This window comes from Stegodyphus dumicola, chromosome 7 (assembly GCF_044657685.1).
Source record: "Stegodyphus dumicola isolate Sdum_Otavi_A_Nest chromosome 7, ASM4465768v1".
NCBI classification, from domain to species: Eukaryota; Metazoa; Arthropoda; class Arachnida; order Araneae; family Eresidae; genus Stegodyphus; species Stegodyphus dumicola.
In genome coordinates this window covers 45,940,805-45,961,480 of record NC_140774.1, presented here as the reverse complement: position 1 = coordinate 45,961,480, position 20,676 = coordinate 45,940,805, and the positions used below count along the sequence as shown (strand labels likewise).

General features: G+C 32.6%; 1 non-coding gene across 1 annotated transcript; it reads right to left on the bottom strand.

Annotated features, from left to right (window-relative positions):
- Positions 1-2,290: 2,290 nt before the first annotated feature.
- TRNAS-CGA (transfer RNA serine (anticodon CGA)) lies at positions 2,291-2,363 on the bottom strand. The gene has a single exon. It is a non-coding gene; the product is annotated as a tRNA-Ser (tRNA).
- Between the last annotated feature and the right edge of the window lie 18,313 nt (positions 2,364-20,676).

The following is a 20,676-nucleotide window of genomic DNA, read 5'->3' as shown; positions in this document are numbered from 1 at the left end:
CTTCTTTGCACAGTTGACGTTGACACCAACCTTCCGGTGGCTCCAGCAAGGGAGGATCTAAGAAGAGTCGTAGTAGCGGTTCTATTCCTGAGTGCACATAATGTCAAATATCGGTCATCGACGCTTGTCTTAGCAGTTGGCTGTCTTTGGCTGAACCTCCTAGGTGCCGAATCTGTGATTTGAAATTGACTCCAAAATCTATGAACCACAGAAGGATTCACATTTAGCCATCTGGCCACTTCTGTTTGACTTTGTCCTGCCTCTAGTCTCCCAATGGCTCTCTATCGTAGTTCTGCAGGCAAATGATGCTTGGAGGTCATTGTTACGAATTGGCTATCTCAGATTTCTGATGTCACTATCACAGTGAAATATGGTGGCTTGCTCTCAAACATGGACTTTTATGCTCCTCGCAGATGACGTATTCCGAGTGCAGCGCCACTAATTTGCATATTGGAGTTTTACTCAGCTACGCTAACTTGGTAACATATTCAAATTTTACACAGTTCGGCTTATGTTTGAGGGAGTTTTCGCTATTTTTGTGATTTTTCCTTAATTTGTGATAACCAGTGTAGTTGGACTTTTGCAAAAGATAGTGAGTTTGTTAGAATAAAACTGATTGTGACTTTTGCTCACAAAAATCAAGCTCACGTGCAAATGATATGAAACCAAATTTATGAAACAACTAAAAGACAGCGTTGAGCTTACATTGTTATTAACTCACTACCTCTTCGTTCAATGCGATCACCATTTTATTTCTAATTTTAGATCGGGATTTCGTATTAATATTGGAACTAATAGAAACTAATTCGTTTACATATTTCTCGTAAGGGAAACCACAAAAAATCTAGCTTATTCGCTAGGGTTTAATCTGAAGTCAAACCTCCGGTGTTCAACTGTTTTAACCGCTCTGTCATTGGCGGGATGGATTTTCTATTAAAAAGTTGCTTACATATCTGTCTTCTAGTATGTGCCTTTTAGCAGTAGTTTTTGAATCGCATTTAAACTCATATTGCATTTTTTACTTTCTGTGTTTTTACTCTCTTTTGTTTAATTATCTTGTTGATGTTATAAAGGTCCTTCAATCTATATCGAAAGTTTTTATCGTTTCTTTTGTTACTGTACGGTACGTTTCGCCACTATATCTATATCCTCCGCTCGTCTTGGTAAGTGTTACCATTATGCGAAGCATAAGGTTTTATATCTTTCTTTGCACATAGACTCGCATATTACGAATTCTCTAAATGTTACTATTCAGTAAAATATAAGATCTAAAATTTAAAAAAAAAATGAATTAATTTGAAAATAAGTTTAAAATTTAACCAATCAATTCCTTCACAGATTGAGTGGTTTGAAACAGTTAATTCATCTCATACTAAATAAAATTTTTATTTTATTTTATGACAAAAATCTGTTTTATTGAACTGATAGTTTTAATGGATGCTCATAACCTTATTTTAGTTCACAAATGGTGTTTTAAATCATCTTTTACGTATTTAAAACATAATTAATTTATTATTTCATACTTATTTAAATGAAGCAAAGACTTAACCAATAAATCATTTTTGCTTTCGAAGAAGAGCGTCGTATATCCGAATTCCGTCAAAAATGAAAACGTTTCACACAAGGCTTAAGGCAGTCTAATGTTATTTTTTTACCTAAATTTAAGTTTTTTTTTTAATTTGGAAGGTAAACATTTTATATTTTTTTCTAGTGAAAACGCTCTGGAACTGAGCGCAACCGTCCGGAACATTTAAAAAAAACTCCGGTATAAACGTTCGTTATTTCAAAACCATAAATAAAAAATTTTTTAATTATTAATTTAAAAAAAATTTTATTAAAATTCATTGCTCAAGACGCGCTGATAGTTATTCTGTACCGAAAGACGCAATATGAGCATCAGACATCTTATATTTATTAATTGCAGTAATGCTGTGAATGTTTATAAAACTTTCAATTTAGTATATGAAAATCATATCCAGCTGGATATGTTGTAAAGACATTTTGTTATTTCGAAGCAGGAGTCATGAAAAATGAGCAATGCGCTTGCCGTAAATCGAACCACGGATCTCTCGAATTCGCGTCAAGCCTGCTGACTACTACACCACGAAGGCATGCTAAGAAGGCGGGAGAAATACCTTATATATTCCCTCTTTAAAAGGGCGACTGGGGTTTTAGGGGACCCAGTCGCAAAATCCTGGTGGTGAAGAATCCTCATTCACCACCTTTTATTTTGGGTGCCACTATAGAGACATTAGGTTATTTCGAAGCAGGAGCCATGAAAAATGAGCAATGCCCTCGCCGGGAATCGAACCACGGACCTCTTGAATTCGCGTCGAGCGTGCTGACCACTACACTACGAAGGCATGCTAAGAAGGCAGTAGAAATACCTTATAATGGTATGAAGTACTTGCACTATAAAAATGAAATAAATCTATAAATTATGTAAAAGCGCGACTGCTTTTATATTTAGCTAAGTTTTTATCTGTAAGGAGATCTTAAATCAATAACAGATTGCCGACTGAAAACGTCTCCGAGAGCTGGTAGATTGCCCAACAACCTGGGTAACAAATAAAAGAATGACCCTGTTCTTGCCGAAGATAGCTCGAACTTATTTAATGATACTTAACTTCAGTAAGTGGACTGTAATATTAACAATAACATTTTTATTTTAACAAAAACAACATTATTGAATACTAGCACACGCATGTGCTTATAGTTACCTATGTAACTTAGCTAAAGAGCGAGCAACCATATGCTCTTACATCAAGTCAGAAATCATTCATACTAATACAGCAAAAACGAAATAACTTTAGGGTTACACTAAAGCCAAACTCTGCTTGGCGTAAAACAATGCTGCCAAGCAATACTCTTTCAGACACCGAACATCCCGCCCGGCGTTGAAATATTAATTTCAATACAATAAGTAAAATTCAAAAAAGTAATAAATGTTCATACAATACAAAATGATACAATGTAAATTAATGCACAAATTATAATACAAGTAATTACAATGTGAAAAGAACAAATATGATGGATTACAATTCAAACCTTCAAATAAACATAAAAATTCGTACATTATTTCTCAATTGGCAGTACAGCAATTTTAGTAACTGCTCGTTTATAAATACCATTTTTGGTTTTGACAGAGACAACTCGCACAAGGTTGTCCTTCCCATAAAACACATCTACAATTCTCCCTAACAACCATTTACAGGTAGGAAGATTTTCTTCCTTGATCACTACCATATCCCCTATTTTAATATTTTGTTTAGCAATCATCCATTTATTTCTTTGAATCAAAGTGCTCAAGTAATTATTAGTCCAGTTCTTCCATATATTTTGTACCATTTTTGTAGTTTTTTGCCATAAACTAAGTCTGTTATTATCTACTTCTGTTAAATTGGGTTCAATTATTGAATTGATCGGTCGACCTATAAGGAAATGACCAGGGGTCAAAACATTTAAATCATCAATATTAGAAGTTAACGGTGTAAGAGGGCGAGAATTTAAGATTCCCTCTACTTGAACTGTTACTGTCAAAAATTCTTCGTAGGTTAATACTGAATTTCCTACTGTTCGTTTAAAATGAAATTTAAAGGATTTTACTCCTGCTTCAGATAGACCATTAAAATTTGGTGCTCTTGGGGGTATAAACTTCCATTGTATACCTTCCTCGGCTAGAAAATTAGCTAAAGTTCCATTCTGCTTTAGAAAAATACTCATTAATTTTTTTATTTCTGTATTTGCACTAACAAAGCTTTTTGCATTGTCACTAAATATTTTTTTTGGTTTACCTCGTCGGGCAAAGAACCTCTTCAGACAAGCAATGAATGCTTCTGTGGTTAAGTCATTGACAATCTCTAGATGAATTGCTTTTGTCACCATACAAACAAAAATACAAACATATATCTTATGATAGTTACCCTTGCGTTGCCCTTTGTACTTTATCAAAAATGGGCCGCAGTAATCAATAGCACAACAATTAAAGTTAATTCTCTCTTTAGGTAATTCTCCCATTAGTTGTTGAGAAATTATTGGTTTTGCCTTAAAGCAAGTTATGCAGCTTTGGACTATCTTTCTAGCTATATTCCTGCCATTAATGGGCCAATAAATTTGTCTAATAGAATTTAATAGTGATTGTGGACCATTATGAAAATCCTTTTCATGAAAATAAATAAATATAAGTTCAGTTAACTTATTCTTGGCAGGCAAAATAATGGGATGTCTTTGACTATAACTTAAATTAGAATTCTTTATCCTACCACCTACCCTTAACAGACCTTTTTCATCTAAGAAGGGATCAAAATATTTTAACTTACTCCTTGATGTTATCTGTAGACCTTTCTGCAACAAAGAAATTTCTTCTGCAAAATACCTACCTTGGACATATTTAAGGAGTGTATTCCTTGACAGCTCCATTTCATCTATACTAATACTACCTGTTCGTTTCTCACTTGTGTTCCTACAGTTGTAGATAAATCTGAAAAGTAAACTAAGAATTCGTATTAGTTTCAAGAAATCATTAGTTATTTTTAGAAAGTCATCAAAGAATGAATCAGTTTTTAAAGTCAACAAGGAAGTCGTAACTGGTTTCAGTTCTGAAGAATAAAGCTCATCACTAAGTCCATTTTTATCTTGAAAATTGTCCTTGTTTAAAAAATCAGGACCTTTCCACCACAGCTTGTTAGATCCAAGAGTTGTAGCATCTGATCCTCTGGAAATGATGTCGGCTGGGTTCATTTCTGAAGACACATGTCCCCACTGATAGTTAGAAGTAAGTTGTTGAATTTGTGAGACTCTATTACTCACAAAGGTTTTCAAAAGATGCGGTGATGTATTGATCCAGGCTAAAGCAATGCTTGAATCTGACCAGAGCTTAACGTCATCAATTTTGAGTTTCAAAGCTTCTAAAACCTTTTGCATAAGTTTGGACAGGAGTAGACATGCTGATAGTTCTAATCCAGGAATAGTCATAGTCTTGATTGGTGCTACACGAGATTTGCTACAAAGAAGTTTACTACAATATTCACCAGGGCTTGTAATGCTTTGAAGATATATCACTGCCCCAAATGCCTTCTCGGAGGCATCCGCAAATCCCTGTAAAATGAGCATTGAAAAGGTCTCTTATAAAATGCAACGAGGTACTTGTATATTTTCTATACTCTGAAGAGTTTTAATAAGCACATTCCATTCATTGGCAAGATGTGGTGGTAACTGTTCCGCCCAGTCTAGCTTAAGCAACCAAAGTGCTTGCATGAATATCTTTGCCTTGCTAATAATAGGACCGAGTAGGCCTAACGGATCATATAATCTCGCTATTTGAGATAAAACATCTCTCTTCGTAACATCAGGATTTTCATTAACAGTAACTTTATATTGCAATGTATCCTTCTTATTATTCCACAACATATCTAACGTCTTCACAGTTGTATTACTATTACGATCAAATGAAAAATTCTGTAAATCAGAGTTCTGAGAATCAAAACTAGTACACCACTTGTGTAGCTTCATTCCTCCTCTTTGGAGCAATTCTGTCAAATCTTTCTGGAGCTGAATGCATTCCTTCAAATTCGAAGATCCAGTAAGACAGTCGTCTACATAGAAATCTTCCAAGACCACTTTCGATGCTACAGGAAAATCCTTTTCTTCATCCTTCGCTAACTGTTGAAGAGTCCTTTGTGCCAAATATGGAGCGCATGCTGTGCCATAAGTTACCGTTTTGAGTCTGTATAGTTCTATAGGCTTATCTTCATCTTCCTTCCAAAGTATTTTCTGATATTTGGTCTGCGATGGTAATATTTCAATTTGTCGAAACATCTTCTCAATATCGGCAGTAAATGCATAAATATGCTTTCTAAATCGTATCATGATGGAAAAAAGTTCCTCTTGAATCATTCCACCTCTACATAATATGTCGTTCAATGAACAACCGTTAGTAGTTTTGGCACTCGCGTCGAACACAACGCGTAACTTTGTTGTTTTACTATCAGGTTTCAGCACGCCATGATGAGGAAGAAAATATCCTCCTTCAGTTTCAGAATAGTCTTCCATCCTCTCCATATGATTTAATGATTCATATTCCCTTAAAAATGAAACATAAAGTTCTTTCATTACAGAATCACTTGACAAACGTTTCCACAATTGATTCAGTCTTTTTTCAGCGATTTCCTTTGAATCCCCTAATTGTATGTTTTCACCAATATCTGGCTTGAACGGCATTTTAACCACATATCTTCCATCCGCATGCCGGTAAAATGAGTTTTTAAAACGTTCGTTGCAATAATTTAATTCAGAATTAACTGTAGATTTAGTTTCATTTACTTCTTCAACTTCCCAGAATGACTTTACTAAGTTATTTAACGAATTAATCTCTGTTGACAAAAAACAATAATTAAAGTCATAATTTTTTACATTTGGAATTCTAATGCTTCCAGAAACTAAAAAGCCGAAGCAGCTGTTTTGAAGAAGTAACTCATTATCTTCTAAACGTATTTTATCTGTTTTTAAAAATTCAAAAAATAATTCCGCACCTAATAATAAATCTACCTTTTTTGCCTTGAAAAATTCATCATCAGCTAACTTTATTCCTTTCGGAATATTTAATTTCGAAATATCAATAGATTTCGATGGTGTCATGTCAGTTATTTTGGGAACAACTAATAACTCTATTTCCCATTCATTTTCCTTTTCTAAGTTCGATAAACGCGTCTTTATTTGCGATTTAACATTCAAAGTAGTGTTGCCTATTCCACTAACTGGAATAAATGCTCGTTCTTTTTTTATTCCTAATGAGTTCATAACACCTACAGTACAAAAATTACAAGTCGAAGCTGAATCAAGCACGGCTCTAAAAGGAATTCGTTCATCGTAAACATCGCGAAGATAAACAATTGCTGTATTTATTAACACAAATTTAGATTTATTTGCAGCTGCCATCAAAGTTGTGTGGGGGGGAGAGGAGCAGTCCTCTTTCCCATTCACTGACGAAAGGTTCAAGGTTAATTCATTTTCTTTCGATGATTCATATTGTTTTTCGTCAATTTTATGTAACAGCGAATGATGTGTGTCTTTCTTACAGACATAACAATTGAGTTTAGCCTTACACTGCGATAATACGTGTGATGGAGAAAGGCATTTAATGCATAATTTATATTCTTTAACAAAATCATACCGCTCAGAAACAGAAATACTCTTAAATTTCGAACAATGATAAATTGGGTGTGGTTCTTTACACATAATACACTTTCGAAAAGGGTTTGTTTTAGTTACCAAGGATTTTGAATTTCTAGAGCGACTTAATTGATTTGATAGTTTAGTAGCATAGCTCTGCTTAGGAAAACTAACTTTGTTTATTTCTTCAAGAATGCGAATTCTTTCTTCGAGAAATTCTAAAAATTCATCAAGTTTGGGAATTTCATTTGATTTTACGTTTAGTTCAAATGCTTTTCTAGATTCTCTATCTAATTTATGCAATAAAATATTTAATATCAAAACATCAGATAAATTATTTCTATCAAATTCTAATACACTTAAAGATCTCAAACATCTTTTAACATTATCTATCTACCAGTGATCTCAACTGAGAAGGTGAGTCATTTATTTTTTCAAATTTCAACAAATTATTGATAAAGGCATCAACTACTGCTCTTTTGTTTTCATATCTGCTTTCAAGTGCAGAAAATAGCGACTCAAATGTATCCTGACATGATTCTAACATTTTTGCTTCACCTTTAAGTGATGCTTTCAAATAAAACAGTTTCTCAGTATCATTTAAATTATTATTATTACCAATCATAGACATAAATTGCACTTTAAAATTTTTAAAATCTTCATATTTACCATAAAATTGAGGAAGAGGTAAATCATGCAGTTTAAAATTTGATTTAGAAACAGTTTTGGTTTCAAATTTATCTTTATTATTTGTTTCACAATTAGAAAGAAAAGTTCTAAATCTTACTTCGAACTCTTCGATGCTTTCTTCCAATTCTTGTGTAATGCTTAGATTATCCTTTAAGTCAATTTCCTCTGGCAAATTGGTATATTCCACTATGAGTTGTTTAACCCGAGATTTTAATTCCAACAAAGAATCCAATTTAGTCTTCATAATAACATCATGGTTGAGTTTATTCTCCTCCATTTTATACTCATCAAGGAATTTTATCAAAGCTCCGAGTTTTGTTTTCACTACGCCGCGTTGGCGATTCAATGAAACAATATTAGTAGCCATTTTCTTCTCCGGCTCGACGGACCAAACTGTTCTTGCCGAAGATAGCTCGAACTTATTTAATGATACTTAACTTCAGTAAGTGGACTGTAATATTAACAATAACATTTTTATTTTAACAAAAACAACATTATTGAATACTAGCACACGCATGTGCTTATAGTTACCTATGTAACTTAGCTAAAGAGCGAGCAACCATATGCTCTTACATCAAGTCAGAAATCATTCATACTAATACAGCAAAAACGAAATAACTTTAGGGTTACACTAAAGCCAAACTCTGCTTGGCGTAAAACAATGCTGCCAAGCAATACTCTTTCAGACACCGAACAGACCCTTTATCTCGGGGAATGTCAGCCCTTGCATGCTCGCGAGAATGATAAATGCTCTGCTAGCGTAACATAAAGGTAAAAGCTAATTAGGAGGAACAAGCTATATAGTTTGTAACATTATAAATGCCGTTTAATAACGTGTATTGTTTGCCCAAACTACAACATCCTCCATGCTGTATTGAACTTCTAACATAGTTTCTTCAAAATGCCTATGTAAATTAACGAGTTTTTAAGTTTTTATGAAGAGTTTCCCCTGCAAACCTTCCTCACGTAAAATTACTGCATTGCATTTAATTCGCTTTACACTGGATATAGTTTCACATTTTATTGCGTTCTTCCGCAAAATGTATTTACTGACCAAAATAAGAGTTGGATCTGTATATTTTTCGTTTCTGTTAACCACACAAAATGCAGGTTAATATGAAATCTGGAACACATCTTCATTTTTCAGACACATGAGAAACATTTCTGAGCTAAAACTTTCAGTGACTTAAGGTAAATAAAGAAAGAATAGTAAATATTTAGTTAGTTTATGGTATAGATAATTATCAAGTAGTAGTTTCTACAGATAGAAAATGGTGATATTCCGCTAGTTCAACGTAATGAAACCGGAGTTCTCTTCTAATTAACTGAAGCTAGTTTACACAGTTTGAAAAATGAGAAATCCGGCGAATTCGTACGTTTATTTCACTGCGTTGCAATAACACATTTAATTAATTCTAGTTTCTCCAGAGGTAAATATTTAGAAATTAAGATTTAGTGGTCCTAACTTATATTTAGTTTTGATGTTTGAGAGTCGTATGTTTACCGTAAAGTTTAAAATATATGCAGTTTTCCTTTAATGCTGCATTTGTGCAGTGATGATGCTGTATTACAAGTTTCTCAAATTGTAGCAATTTTTGCGTAGTGTTATATATATTATTTGTGTAATAAAACCGGCTGTCAGTGACCGAAAGGATAAGCCTGCTGAATACCGGTACTTCGGCTCGGTATCCAACCCCAGCAGAAGCGCTGATTGTATGTGTTTTTTTAGTCTTCTCCATAGAAAGCATTAATATGACTCGAATTCTCTTAAAACGCCCCTCTCAAAAGCGTTCGTCTCCTTAAATAGGAAACACTCGTATGCTTTTTGTACTTAGTTTAATAAATAAACAAGCTCCTTTTTCTCTTTATGTGGCAATAAAACCTCATAAAAATGACATAACTAGAAATACGTTTCTATGCGTCCCTAAAAAGTATGAACTAATGTCTTATTGTTTGTATTGTCTTATTATTAGGTAACAAACAATAAGACATTATTATCTAATAATAATGTCTTATTGTTTGTTACCTAATATTTGATAATTAAATATGTACTACAATGACGGCCTTCGCCGTAAATAGCACTTAGTCATAGCACTGAGCTTTAAAAGTATTGCCATTCTACGCAGCATAAGAATCTCCAACGTATCTTCAGATTAAAATAAGATATGCAAGCTGAGTGATTTGTAAGCATTATATATGTCTCATTATAGCTTTATTTCCTTTTTCGTTTTAACTAACAGTTTTTTTCACGTTTAATGCAATTCACAAAGTATATTTCAGTGCCAATTATTATATAATAATTGAAAACAGAATAATTGTTTGCAGCGATTCTGGCATTGAATGTTAACTTCCTGCATTTGAAGAGGCCATTATCATGAACGAATATATGTAGAAATGTAGAAACTCGAACAACGTCTGAGAGGCGATATTAAAAATTTGTTGGTTATTTTCTCTCATTAGTCCTAAAATCACTTACCACCAACATAATGTCTCCTTTTCGAGAGTTAAATATATCAAAAAACATTTTTGTATCAGAGAGTGAATGTGATTAAAAAAAAATTTAAATTATAGTATTTATTTTTCTAATATAATAACTAAGAGAGATTAGTAATTTGCATGCCTTTAAATTATATATTTCGAAAAAATATAAATATAATATCACAAGAGTATGAAAAATTGTATAAAAGGTATTTTATCCCTAATTTTTGCTTTTAAATTTGTTGCATTGAAAATTACTAAAAAAATAGTATTATAATATCTAAAAAACTCATTTGCTGTCCCCTCATACGTCACAACCTATACAGGTCGATGTTAGACAGTGGAAATCTTGAGAGGTATGAGATGAGTTGTTTCGACATTACAGAAACAATAACTTTCAGTTATGTGTCTTCTTGGCATTACAAAAGCCGCAATTTCATACCATATAGGAGAGGAGATTATCGATCTGCAGTGTGTCTGTCATTAAAGAATTACAATTTCAGGGTTTTATCAACCAATGGTTCTTAACTTCTTTTGAAATCGTGTTTAACCATAAAGAAACAGAAGACGTGATATAGAGAAGGAAAATTAAACAATACCTAAAAACTAAACTAAAAAAAGGAATAACTAGAGAGGAGTTTACTGCTAGCAAGATTCGTGTATTCGTACAGGAAAAACTGACTACTGCCATTCTGCATTTAATATTTGATTCATAATTTGTTCTTAATAGTGTTAGTACTGGTATTATGATATAAAGCTTTTCATAGATTATTAATAAATATGATGAGCTCAATATTGTAGTTATGAGTAAGGAACGCACAACTAAGCCACCATTGCCTCAGGTATTATTCAGCAATAAAATAAAACTATGCATTGTAAAGGAATATATTTATTGCTTTTAAATTTCGAAGATTTTAAATCAGTAACAAACTGGTGAAATTTGAAAAGTCAATTACGATTTGTAATGTTATTTGGCGAAACTTGTAAAGGCTTCATACAATATATATGCAAGTTACGTGGATGATTAATTCATGATAGTATAACGTAATGTAATGGTCCAAAATCTTTAGAAAGACCCCACTAAAAACGCTCCTATCTTCAAAACTTCTTGATTTTGGTAATTACTAATCCATACGTCACGCCATCCCTAAGCAACAGGAACTTTATCATGTATTGGATAGTCTTAAAATGTAAGGAAGAAAAATACGGTTCTAATAAGAAATGCGAGTAAGAGAAGACAATACGAAGTGTTACACGGGAAATTGCATTGTCCGTCAAATTTCCTGCTACAGGGAAAATGGAAGAAATAGGATAGTTCTAGAATTGTCAAGGAAAACTAGTAACGTTAGAGAACTTGAGACACTCCTATGAAGGCATGTGATTTTGTTTTCTTATGATTTTGTTACATACTTACGGCCTTCTTGACGTCTCCATAATGAGCAGGAAAAACAGTTGTTTGATGCAGCCGACACGGATCTTATTTACAGCCTTCTCAAGCTTTGGAAATATACGAAAAAGCTTTAAAATAAAATAAGTATGGAACAAATCTTGAAAGAGATGAAGGTTTTTTTCCCATCCCTACCACAGAAAAAGCATAAAATATCGCCCGATAAAAATCAAAATTGCGTTCAACCGGAGAGGGGCAATATGTTGTATTTACTAAACCATATTTTTATTTTAAAACAACTGCAATGTGAGGCCTTAAGGTTACTGTCTAACACCTTAAATAAGAAAAAATACTGTAACAACAGTCGAGTTACTCAACATACAGTGTTCGAAAATATTTTATTAAAATATATTCATTAAAAAAATTCATTAAGAAAATTCATTATTCATTAGAAAAAAAGAAAAATATTAATGACAAGAAAACTACAAATATTGATTAAAAATAATGAGTTAAATGTATTGTAAATTAAATGCAAAATTAAAATTTATTAGGCTAATTATGGTTATTAGAAATATAAAATGCATTATTTAGAAATCTGTTTATTTTTTAATCTTTAACACACAGGTTAAATAGGAAAGATAAATTAAAGATCTTAAGCTATGCCGAATCGGAAAATTTTAAGAATCCACTATGCGCGTGGGCTATGGAAGATAAATGAAAAGTCTTTTATTTTACACAGTGGCAATATTTGCCACTTGGTGGATCGATTTTAAATCCATTTTACAACCCGTTTTGGTTAAAAGTGTTCTTTATTCTGTTCATACGTACGGATGTCAAGCCGAAAAATCATTAAAATGGGTTCGAGAGTGTTCAAAATGGATATTTTCGTTCAAATATGATAACCGAAATTTTTTGTGATTACAATATTTTCTTTACTTAGCACAAGGAAGTAGAAAGGCCATAACGTTACGTGGAAAACTTACGGAGATATTACAATACAAATTTACAGGCAATTCATGTTACTAACCAATATTTACCGCTAAAAGTTTTAATCAGGTTTTCGATAGGTTGAAGAAGAAGCTACAAAAAAGGCTTTTATGCACACTAGAGACAGTACGATTTTCAAAGAAGCAAATGTGAATACCTTCGCCAAGGTTTGAATCATGAGTCTTCCACTGCCAGCAGGATGTACTACCACTACACCACTGGGAAATACAGTAATTCTTAAAACGACTGCGAGCTTCTTCAAAGACAAATGTTTAATCAAATTATTTAAATGGAATATTAGTGCTTCTGTATTCTGCAAGACTGTAACTGGTTCCAGGAAATTATTAATTACTAATATGTTTACAAATTATGCTGGTAAGAGTATGCAGTACTTGGTTTCAATTTACAATTTCAATCTACAATTTTACAATTTTTTCTAAATATAGACCTGATACTGTAGGGGTACTATATAATTAAATTTTACGTTTAAAGAACCCTTTTATTTCTAGTCGGAAATTGTTTAAATAACGTTCTCAACATTGTTCTGAAAATCTTTGTGATTGTACCTGCATATCTACAATCAATATTTAAGTGTAAAAGTCTCCTCTGATCACATATTTCGAATGTCATATATAATAGAAACTATCTTTACTAATGGTTAAAAGTGATTAATTGCTGTTAGAAGATCATGAAGCTACTGTTCAAAAACTGATATTTGAAAATTAGGTTCAAGTAGTAACTGAGTTATGTAATAGATTTATTCTAGAAATAAAACAGATTCAAGCAAAAATACAAGAAAGGCAGGAAGTAAATTCGGTGTTCAGGTACTAGAAAAGCTTCATTTTATCATCTCGAAGAGGTGTTATTCATTATTTAATTTTCATAAAGTAGCCTCTCCATTATAATGTTTCTTAAAATGGTATTGCTTCCTTTCTTCATAAAAAGGCACTGCTGATACATGACGATGCATAAGCTATTTGATTTATCTTTAATAAACCAAATATACTTTAATAATAATATTTTTAATAAATCACAATCTTTAATATTAGTAAAATGCATTATTTACTGCCGTTATTTATCTGGATTTATTAATATTTTGCAACAAATGTAATTTATTATGAGTATCAGAGGTGAAACGGGTTTTTAGCCACTACTAAGAGGAAGACTACAAACTTCCATCTGTGTTACTAAGCGTACGCTATCAGTCTCGTCAGAAATAAAACAGAATGGTACGATAAAATTTGTAATAGAATACAGATCCCACTCTCTCTCTCTCTTTATATAAATAGGCAGGCCATAAAGAAAGTTCCCGAATATATGAACCCCTAACGGTCTATCTGATCAACCAATCGAAACGAAATTTCAGAAATTGTTATTCTAAAGTATGATTCTGGTCATTTAAAACAACAGAGCTGTCACGGTTAAGTTTACAGAGGAAATATTTCGAAATTTTCGAATGACCACATCCGCTTTTTTCCCGCGCAAATTGATCAGCGCATTGAAAAAGCCATGAATGGCATTGGACACTCCTATAATGAAACTTGCTGGCATAAAATATTTGCAAAGAACAGCATTGTAAAGGACCAATAACAAAACAAGATATTAGAGGGAAAACATTTTCATTGAGATTACAAGTTTTCAACCTGCCCACCTTCGTGGACGACAACGCGTTGAATGAAAATTGTTGTGTACCGAGCACTTGTGACGGAGCACGTGTTCATACTTGTGGAAAGTAACATTTTCAAAAATGGACCGAGAATGAATGTTCTTGTTATGCTGCACCACACAATCACTTTATCCTCGTGTAAAGACGCTGTGCCACATCGTGAGGATTTTCGTCAGCTCTGTGAACGCAGGTCTTGAAGTTACCATTCCTAGTTAAGGAGAAGTGGTGTTATAACAATGAGAATTTACAAGTTGTTGCAATGGAAAAGGAGTTATTACATCCTTCCATAATACTCTCAGTAACTTCCTTCCAGCTCCATCGTATTTGATGAGGAATGCTGATTATTTCTTCTTTGCAAATGTTTTACGCTGGCAATTTTGGCTTTATCGTTCCAACGTCGTTTATGGTTTTTAAGTGCTCTGATCAGTTTTCGCAAGAAAACTGCGGGTATTACCATTCGAAAATATCGATATGTTTTCACTCGTAACCGAGACAACTCAAATGTTTTCAATCATCACAATCTCGAGGGCATTGCTTCAAATAACAATAACTGAAATTTCATTGGTTTCATTAGATCATTCAATTGATTGAGAAGATAAACAGCTGGGGGGTCGTATACCCGGGAAGTTTTTTTTTCGGAGCACCCTTTTTTATTTTCAAATGTTATTTAAGCAATAATATTTTAAAGTTTTGATACTTTTCCGCTTCTGCTAATTTACAAAGGCAGCAAACGGGAACATAGAAATAAATACGAGAACCTCCATACTGATATTGCTGGTTGAGTTTTAACTTAATTAAATAGTAAAGATTTAGTTTTATGAGTTGGCAAGGGTGAAAATAAAAGAATTAAAAAGCATTCAAAAGTTTCAAAGATTTCAATTCAAAGATTTCAAGTCTATAGATAGTCATTTCAATACACACACACAATCCAAGTGTTTGAATTATTTTCTCAATGTATGTTGCACAATGTTTAAAATACGAATGCTGATTATCATATTCTGTGCGAAACATCATTATTACATCTTAACACGCACCATTATCTCTTTAAGAACATTTTATCATTATTCTGAAGAATTCTATCCGAGGAAAAAGAAAGGTAAATACCACTTTCAGATCGAGGAGGTAAAGAATGAAGTTTCAAATAGAAGAGTGCAGACCTAGTATTATAATAATGTTTGTCTACTGTTGTGTACATAACAGAAAGACCGTGTGTAGATAACGTGCGAAATAAAATTCCTATTAACTTAAGCGGTCTGTTTCGTGAAGTTTGCGTTCTCCATTACTAGAACTATGTCACGTGATTAAATTAGAATTACGTGCGTCTCGTGCTATTCCATCAATTTATCACTGCGGTAGTGATAATGTTACGGAAAAGTTATAACTCAAAACGTGGCTGTTATCATTATGCAGTTGAGAAAATTATTTGGTTTCCTTTTGAGTACGTATGTTATGTATCGTTATATTCTTACAAGGTCTATGTATTGTTTCCTATATTGAACCATTTAAAAGTGATATACATTTGAAAGGTGGGATGTCACATCGTTAGGAGGCCTCCTAGCCCAGTGTTCTGTTTCGTTACTTCTTTCACCTCTACGTAGAGTATAAGATTTCACTTTCATAAAAATAAAAATGAATATATAAAATCTCGCAGAAAAATAACAAGTGACTGACACATTGATAACTATTAGATTTTAGTTTTAACCTTTATTATAAAAGCTTTACTAGTTAATTTTAATCTTTGCTGTTATCTATTGCATCGAAAAATTTCAAATAAATTTTTAAATCCTACTAAATCCTCGAAGTTTTCTTTTCGTGTTAGCAGTTTTTGTTATTGATTCATTTTACCATGGCGGACCTCGAAACTTTATTCACAATTTCCTGCGAATTTCACTGAATTAATGAAAATTACAGTTGTGATGGCAGCTTTTCTGACATCAAATGTTGAATATTTGCGATAGCTGCTGATGATTATCGATGATTTCTCGTAAATGCTGGATTTCAATACAAATTTTCAATACAAATGCCACTATTTTTTGCCGTTAATGGTGTCGAGTCGCAATTCCTTTCTACAGATGGATGCGGTATGGTTTTAAATGGATACCGTGACTCTGATACTCTGTAGTTGCGATGGCTGCAGAGATTCTTTCGCATAAATGATATAAAGTTTCGTTAGTTGGTGCGATCCTTTGACATAGTTGCTGTATTTTTGCAACATTGTAACAGTTCTTTGCGGTGGGTGATAAAGAGTTTTGCTATCATAATAGAGTTCTGCTGTCATATTTCTGTAAAAAATAATTATCGTGGCAAGTGTGCACTTCTCGTAACTAAGTATTGTTGAAAGAATTTCTGGTGGGTTAACTTCTGGCGGGGTATCCATGCTTATCAATATAGGTATAGGGAATCTCATTGAAATCTTTACGCACATGAATACAAATGCAGTTTTTTCAATTTTTAAGATAAGTTACGTAGTTCTCCTCTTGCATAAAGTGAATTTCAATCAATTTCTCTTAAAACGTCCTCCATGAAAGCATTTTCCGCTAAGGCGCTTTTGTAAATGATCAAAGAACCTTCTAGCTTTAAACATTTGAGCAACGTAAATTTGAATAATTAAAACTTATATAATTAAAACTTGAATAATCCCAGACTTTTTTTCTTTTTCCAGTGCCCTAGTACTCCGAATGGAGTCGATTTACTCGGAGAGAATACAAATGCTTGTAAAGGTGCAATGGTCAGATGTTAACTTTGTAAATATAAATGCTTATAATAGACAGTGATTAATATTATTTTCAAAATCTTTACCTTAGCGATTGTTCACCTACTTATGCTTGAAACACCACTACACTAAAACATATTTTCAATGCTGCTTCGATTCTAAGTTCCTAATGATATGTTCGTGTACGACTGCTTGAGGTAAATAGAAACTTTAGCTGGTCCAACATCCTTAACCGAATTTTTCTCTTTCTAGGGTATTCTTTTCCTTTGCAATGAAAATCGGTGTTTAATTTTATTTAATTTACTTATTGTCTCTTCTAATTTTCCCAGAAAATTTAGAGTATTTTGCAAATTCTTTACTGAAGTTTGTCTTCAGTTTTCGAGTCTCTGATAAGAAGTATTTCCTATTCTTTTTTCTTACATACAATTATCTATTATCTTTACGGGTAAAAGTAAGCCTCCAATCTTAGTCTAAATCCTTGTATTAAATTTTATACATGGCGGCGCGATGTAAGATACCTGCCATTTCCAGTGCCGTCTTATTATAGTTTTCTGCCTAGATGAGGGATCATCTCTCGACCTTGCTAGAAAAACAAAGTAGTGTCATCCCTCAAATGTTGTGAAATTGGTTTAGGAATACTGCAGTTATTTGATGTTCCGTATGATAATGAATTACTCGGAGCTTTACCATGCTTTAAAGTGTCAAAAGCATTAACGTGGCCGACGCGTTGATTTTTTAGATTATTTATGACCGAAAAAACGACGAAAATGGCAAGTAACTATTGGGAAGATGAATTTAGTAGACTGCACAGTGTAATTAATTATTAAGTGTCAAAAGCATTAACGTGATCGACACATTGATACGTTAGATTACTTATAACTGAAAAAACGACAGAAAGTCTAAGTAACTACAGGGAAAGTGAATTTAGTAGACTCTACAGTGTAATTAATATTACTATGTGTACTAGGGCTCTAGCTTGACGATGGATGCCTTTATGAAAAGTTTTCTAAAGTACTCTGGATCATTTTTGCCTCACACATAAGGAAATCCACTCAGATCAGATATAACTTTTAACTAGACAGTATAGTAATCTGAATAAAAAATGCCAAAAATCTATAAAGAATAAGAGCTTTTAATTTATCTTCCGAATTATAGTAAATATTACTTAAAGGTGAGAAACAAATGCAGATGTTCAAAAGCAGTAACGTATTTCACATTAGTAGAGTTGATAAAATTAGGTTAGGTTAAATGATTGTGGCAAACCAACTCGAGAGCTATCTCATCTATGGAAAGGGGTGTCTTCGCGGAGGATGTTTTAAGGAAAGCTGACTCGTATCTACGTTAACCATGGAAAAACTACGAAAACCAACCATGCAGCCAGACCTTTCACCGGCATTTTAATGTTCAGCGATTTTACCACTCGGCCGCTGGTGGGAATCGATAAGAGATGATTCTTGTGTATGCTTCTACTACTGAATTTGCATGTACTGTTTAAAATAAAGTTGGCTATTTATGAAGGTCTTCATTAAAAACATATGCTTTTTAATCCTCTGTGTATTTTTAACGTTAAAAACACACATATATATATATATTCCCTCTGCTATGTTGTAAAGTTTTATATTAAATATGATTTAATTTAAAGTTAATTCGTTTCTGCCTTTCTGGTTTCTTCCACTGGGCTTCAATAAAACATAAAGTAAGTTAAATATGACAGCAATTAGAATAACAAAAAAGCTTAGTTTATTTTCATTGGCAGCGTTGTTGTCAATTTACAAAATCTTATCCTTATTCATGCTGAATTGAGTTGGCGAAGATAAGAGCCGAGTAATTGGATGCTTACTTTTAGAAATTGAATATTTTAATTCAGATATAATTTAGTAGGTGAGAATGCTTGGATACAGAAAGCTAGGTAGTTAATTTTTCTTAATTGTGTGGCAAATTATTCTTTCGAATTTTTTTTTCGAAGATACCCATCGTAAAAAGAAATGTCTTTGATTGCGTTGCTTAGTTATGTAATGAAGCAATGAAGATACATAAATAGTATTTTAAGTTTAGAAATGTTGTGTATTATTTTAGTAATGCTAATTTTCCCCCGAAGGTTTGTAATAAATTTTGGATTTAAGAAGTATTTCGCAATGGCTTTAGTGATTAAATTTTTTGTTATAAGTCTGGAATTATTACACGTTAATGATCTTTTACATTTTTCTTTTAGGTAAGTTTGGAAATTGAACCTTCTGATGACGTAAGAAAATTGTTATCTGAAATATGGTGAGTGAGAAATTTGCTACTATGATATCTTTTGACAAATCGTGAAACAAAGTTGTCATAAACTATACTATCAACATTCCTTTTTCTTTCCGTATCTTATGTGTCAAAACCTTTGCGAAAACCAGAAATCGTAAAAACTGCCAACACCTTCGATTTTTCTAAGCTTTAATTTAGTTTAATTTTATTTAGTTGTTTCACCACTGATGGAGTTTCGCCATCGATTTCTAACTTGCTTCCTGATAAGCTAATCGAGTTCAAATTTTGCACACATGCTGTTTGTCGGTAATAATGCAATGCACTAAAGCGATTTTTTTCAAACCTCGATTTAGAATTTTTGGTGTGCATTTAACACGGTTAAGGCGTTTGAGTACACTATCCTCTATTTAACACAATTTTATTAAAGAATCATATGCTAGGCTAAGTATGGAATCTTTACTTAACAAGTTAGAGAGTTTACTTAACTCAGATCACAAATACATACAAATCAAAGTTAACAGTCTTCACAAAACATGTAAACCGAGGTGTTAAAAAACGAACTTAAAAAAGATTTATTTGCAAGTTTTAAATTGCTTCAAGCTTATCTGTTAGGTAATATCAGGAGTGTATTCCATAAAAAAGGTAACATGCTGAAAAGAATGAAGCACAGATAGAATGTAAGTATAACCAAAAACACATAGGAAGAATCCTCTCTCGCCAATATATTGTTTGATCTCTCGGTTTATTTTGACGTTGCCGAGTTTCAAAAGTGACGCTAATTTATTTACACTTTTTTCATTTAATTTATAAACGGAATTTTTGCACATATCTTTTTTTTAACGAATGAACTAAGCATATCCGGAATTTACTGTTTACAGCGACGAATACAGCAAAAACAATCTTTTGAAAGATATTACATGAAAATTATAATTTAATTTCTAAATTTTTGAAAATCGCTCGGTTTTTTTAAAATCCTTGAGGTTTGTGACTTAAAAGTTTAAAATCTAAATGTATATAATGTAAAGTTTTGAAATTTTCACAGATTATAAAGAAAATTTTTCGATTTCTTTCGAAACAAGAATGATAAAAGAATATTAACTGGGCAATTTTCTACATTATTTTAAAATCTTTGTTGCAGTCTGAAGCAAAGTCTGAAGCAAAGACAAAAGCGTTTCAGTGTGCCATCTTGTCATCTTAATGACTAAATGGCGATAATCGATTCCCATTTTATCTTCAATAAAATGCCCGTTAAGTAACATTATTGCTATATCTAATTTCCAAAAACTAAATGTTCAAAGCGATTTCTTCATTCTTTGAATAGCGTTCAGTTATTTTCCTGTA